The following is a 6,000-nucleotide window of genomic DNA, read 5'->3' as shown; positions in this document are numbered from 1 at the left end:
AAAAAATGGGCAAAGGATATGAACAGGCACTTCAGCAGAGAAGATATTCAGGCAGCTAACAGACACATGAAGAAATGCCCACGATCATTAGCCATTAGAGAAATGCAGATCAAAACTACCATGAGATATCATCTCACCACAACAAGGTTAGCATTAATCCAAAAAACACAAAATAACAAATGCTGGAGAGGTTATGGAGAGACTGGAACACTTATACTCAGTTGGTGGGAATGTAAAATGATACAACCACTTTGGAAATCCATTTGGCGCTTCCTTAAATAGCTAGAAACAGAAGTACCATAAGATCCAGCTATCCAGCTCCTTGGAATACATCCTAGAGAAACAAGAGCCGTCACGCATATAGTTATATGCACACCCATGTTCATCGCAGCACTGTTCACAATAGCAAAAAGATGGAAGGAACCTAGGTGCCCATCAACGGACGAATGGATAAACTAACTATGGTATAACCACACAATGGAATATTATGCAATGATAAAGAACAAAGATGAAGCTGTGAAACACCGTATAACATGGTGGAAGCTGCAACTTATTATGCTGCGTGAATTTAGTCACAGAAGGACAAATACTGTATAAGATCTCTATTATAAGAACTCAAGAAAAGGTTTAAACATAGAAGAAAACATTCTTTGATGGTTACTGGGGTGGGGAGGGAGGGAGAGCGTTATTCACTGTCTAGGCAGTAGATCAGAATCATCTTGGGTGAAGGGAAGGACAGTGCACACTGCAGGGGAAGCCAGCACAACTGGACTAAACCAAAGCTAAGAAGTTTCCTCAATACAGTCAAATACTTTGAGAGACAGAGTAGCAGGGATGCGGTGTCTGGAGACCATGCTTTCGGGGGACATCTAGGTCAATTGGCATAACAAAGTTTATTAAGAAAATGTTCTGCATCGCACTTTGGTGAGTGGTGTCTGGGGTTTTAACAGCTTGTAAGCGGCCATCTAAGATGCATTAATTGGTCCCAACCACTTAGAGTAAAGGAGAACGAAGAACACCAAAGACACAAGGAAAGTATTAACTCAAGAGACAGAATGGGCCACATAAACCAGAGACTTCATCAGCCTGAGACCAGAAGAACTAAATGGTTCCCAGCCACCACCAATGAACGTCCTGACAGGGAACACAACAGAGGGTCCCTGATGGAGCCGTAGAATGATGGGATGCAGAACTCAAATTCCAGTAAGAAGACCAGACTTAATGGTCTGACTGAGACTGAAGGCATCCCAGAAGGCATGGCCCCTTGACTCTTTATCACCCCAGAACTAGAACAATTTCCTAGGCCAACTCTTGAGACAGGGATTGGACTGGACTGTGGGACATAAAGTGATACTTGTGAAGAATGTGCCTCTTAGTCAAGTAGATACAAGAAACCAAAGGGGCAGCTTCTGAATGTTCATGGGGAATCAGGGGTGGAGAGGAGGAGTGTGCTGTCGCAGAATGGGGTGAGTGGTTGGGGTCACATAACAACGTATGTAAAAAAAAATTCTGTATGGGAGACTAACTTGAAATGTAAACGTCATTTAATTACAACAATAAAAAAAAAAGATGATGTTCCTTAAATATTTTATTTATTTAATAATACTCTAACGTAATCATTGACCCTACCCCACAATTGTATTTAGGTATGTTTATAGAAATACAGTATTTCAAGAATGTTATCAAAAACTGCAATGCAGAATCTATTAAATACTAAACAAACTTGTATGTGTGTGTGTGTGTGTGTGTAGATGGATAGATAGAATAGCTGCCTTCACGTTTGGTCTGATTCATGGTGATCTTATGTGCAACAGAACAAAACACTGCTCTGTCCTGTGTTATCCTCATGATTGCTAGCATATGTGAGAGCACTTTTTCAGCTATCATGCCAATCCATCTCACCAGAGACTTCTCTAGCCATCATTCGCCCTCTCCTTCACCAAACATGGTATCCCCTTCTAGAGATTGATCCCTCCTGATGATATGTCCAAAACAAAAGAGTTGGACAATATTCTGTTGTAATTCATAAAATTTTCACTGGCTATTTTTCTGAAGTAGATCACCAAGACTTCTTCCTAGTCTGTCTTAGTCTGCAAGTTCCACTGAAACCTACCCATCATGGGTGACCCTTCTGGTATTTTGTGATATTGGTAAAATAGCCTCCAGTATCCCAGCAACATGGAAAACATGCAAGCCACCACAGTATGACAAACGGACAGATGGGCCATGAATATATTTATATGTGTGTATGTGTGTATATATATAATATATATGTGTATATATATAATATACATATACATATATGTATCATAATGGCCTATTTATAATGAACAATAAAAGGATACTTGATACTTGTTAAGGTGATGTTGTAAATGTTGCCCACCTGGGGGAGAAGAATCCATCTTGAAATTCTGATCACTAGATAATCGGGTTAGAATGAGATTCTGTCTAGGCTTGTCAGCTGGTCATGGCACCTCCAGGTCCACTGTTTGAGACTTCCTAGGAGCCTGGACAGGTCTTTGTCTATTTAATGCATTGCCTGAAGCACCCTAGAAAGAGACAAAAAACAAGAGTCAGATGAGAACTAGAATTTCATTGCCTTTTCCACAAAGACCACCAAAAACACACATAAACACATTTATCACAGACCAATTTAATGCCATCTATTAGAGGCCTTCTTTACCAATTCTTAATCTTACAGTTCTTACTTGGTAAAGGGAGGAGCTTGGTGAAATGGAGTTTGCAGCCTCTTCCTCAGGTGTGAAATAATAGCCATCTCCAAAAATGTCAGAGGTGGATAACTTAGCATTGACGTTAGCCCATATTTCTTCTACAATAAGGAATTCCTATTGACCCCTCTCAACTCAATGTCTTTCATAAATTTAAAATCTAATCCAGAGCTCAAATGCAATACAGGAAGTAGAAGCCACTTGGGAATGGGTTATGAAATTCTGGCCAAAGTGGTTTAAAGTAGCAGAAAAGAACATACAGGTCAGAATCTGAACTGACATTCAGAAAGGGAGGAGGCTCAATTTCCTCAAATCAGTTTTCACAGGTGTCAGGCCCTCATATTTGAGCAGGTGGCGCAGAAATGTTAATTTTTTTCTCAGTTTTTACCTTTATATTCTTGGTATCGTGAAATGTGGAAGTACTGGCTCCTGGCTCCTTTCTAGGGGGAAATTGTATCTCAGTATCATTTATCATCACAAGCTTCCTCCATAAGACATTTTTTAGTACTTAGTTAATTTGGTAATGGGACAGAGTTGAGTTATTTTATGACTTTGTATTAATGTTTCCTAAATGGACTCCACTGAGTAAGCAAAAAAAAAAAAAAAAAAAAAAAAATCAAGATAGATCAAAGATACTCAATTCTACTACTTCTGACTTAGTTCCAATAAAACTGGCAAAATGATCACAAAGATTTTCACATAGTAAGGGGTTAAGGCTGCAGTATTTTTCTTAGATTGTATTTGCTTTGTTGATAATCAGTACTTAATAGTATTTCTCTGAGCAATTTTGTAGTTCACCACAATTTTGGGGTTAAAAATTTTGAAGAGGTTCATAGGAAAATGCTTAAAAATATAACTATTCCCCGATTGTCCAGTTATTTTTAATTCTACTTCCTCTTTTTCCTTATTTTATTGTTGGTTTGTTTTTGCTTGGAAAGTAGTGTTTTATTTTGTAAATAATTAAACATTAATATTAATAGTGTATGTCTCATAAAATGAGTTTCTGAAATATTTTGTATTTTTGTTTAACAAACTCATAACATTAAATCTATGTCAAATAACCTTCTAAGTGCTTTATAAATTTTAATTCATTCAATCATCATCTCTCCAAGATAATGATATTTTATTATCCTCATTTTGCAGATGGAGAAGCCGTGACGTAAAGTGGTCAGGTTGCTTGCTCAAGCTCACATACCTAGTGAATAGCACATCCGGGTTTCAAACCCCGTTGGTTGGCTCCAGAGCCTGTACTCTTCGTCACTATGCTATACAGTGTGAATATTTTTGCTACCTCATTCTAAGATCATAGTATAAATAGATACTGTATACAAAATAATAATAATCATCATCACCTATGTTTAACATGAAATCATTTTCTGAGTGACACTTCTACTACTCATCTTGTTTACAAATTCAAATAGAGAAAAGTTAAATTTTGTTATCATTTTCATATGTGCCACTGACTAATTTTTTTTTTCTTCCAGTATTGGCCTTGTGATTTGCTTTTTGGATACAATGGTATAAATTATTTTATAAATAGTATTTAACCTTCCTAAATGATAATTTTGTTAATGATTTAATTTGCCTATTTTGGGGGCAAGTCTGGAATTTTAAAAGCATTTATTCAATTAAGCAATTACTGAGAGAGTAACATATGATAATAACTGAAACAAATATAGAAGGAAATATGCATTCTTTCTACCTTAAGTTTATCTATCAGAAAAAAAATGTAAAAATACTTATAAAGGATTGTGATGGAAAGAAAAGGATGTTAAGTGTATCTAAACTGGGAAAGAAGCAATAAAACTACTTCTATTTACAGATAACACGATCTTACACATAGAAAATCCAAAAAATTTCATAAAGAAGCTATGGGATCTAATAGAAAGATTCAGCAAAGTGGCAGGACACAAGCCCAACACACAAAACTAAGTTGGGTTCCTTTACCCAAACAAGGACAACTCCAAAAAGAAAATCAAGAAAACAATAGCATTTAGAATAGCTCCCCAAAGTATTAAATACCTAGGAATAAACCTAACGAGGGATGTTTAAGACTTATACAATGAAAACTATAAATCACTGTTGCAAGAAACTAAGAGACATACATAAATAGAAGAACATTCCATGTTCATGGATCAGAAGATTTAACATTGTGAAAATGTCAATACTACCCAAAGTGATCTATAGATACTAAGCAATCTAGATTCAAACTCCAACATCATTTTTTACTGAAGTGAAATAAACTAATCTCCAACTTTATACAGAAAGGAAAGTGCCCCCCCACCCAGAGCCAACGCAATATTGAAGAAAAAGAACAAAGTAGGAGGCCTCACACTTCCCAATTTCAAAACGTATTATACAGCCACAGTAATTAAAACAGACTAGTACTGGTTCAGTAACAGATACATAGACCAATGGAACAGAATAGAGAATCCAGAACTAAATCCATCCATCTTCGGGGCAGCTGACTTCAGCAAGGGGTCAAAGTCTGTTCAATGGTGGAAAAAACAGTCTCTTTAACAAATAGTGCTGGCAAAATTACATATCCGTTTGCAGAAAAATGAAATAAGATCCATACATCACACCATACACAAAAACTAACTCAAAATGATAAAAGACCTAAATATTAAAGTTAAAACCAAAGTCCCTGGAAGATAATATAGAGACAAAACTATGGGACCAAATTTTCTTTAGAAATAGATTTTCAGTCACAATTACAAATGCACGAATAACAGAAGACCAATTAGATAACTCGGATTTCTTAAAAATTAAGTACTTATGCTCATCAAAGACTTTATGAAAAGAGAAAAAGAGGTCCTACAGACTGGGAAAAAATATTTGCCAATGACATATCTTATAAGGATCTAATCTGTAAAATATGTAGATAACTTCAGCAACTCAACAACAAAAAGACAATCCAATTAAAAAAGGGGTAAAGGACGTGAACAGACAGTTCACCAAAGAGGATGTTCAAGCAGCCAACAAATACATAAAAAGATGCTTGCAATCATTAGCCGTCAGAGAGACACAAATCAAAACTACAATGAGATACCCATCTTACCCCTGCAAAAATGGCAGTGATCAAAAAAGACAGAAAAACAACAAATGCTGGCAAGGTTGTAGGGAGATTGGAACCTTGATCCACTGCTGGTGATATTGTAAAATTGCATAATCACTATCGAAAATGGCAAGGCATTTCCTATAAAAGCTAGAAATAGAAATATCTTATGATGCAGCAATTCCGCTCCTAGATATATACCCTAGAGACCTA

This window comes from Trichechus manatus, unplaced genomic scaffold, assembly GCF_000243295.1.
Source record: "Trichechus manatus latirostris isolate Lorelei unplaced genomic scaffold, TriManLat1.0 scaffold00336, whole genome shotgun sequence".
Lineage (NCBI taxonomy): Eukaryota > Metazoa > Chordata > Mammalia > Sirenia > Trichechidae > Trichechus > Trichechus manatus.
Note: the sequence above shows the minus strand (reverse complement) of the source record.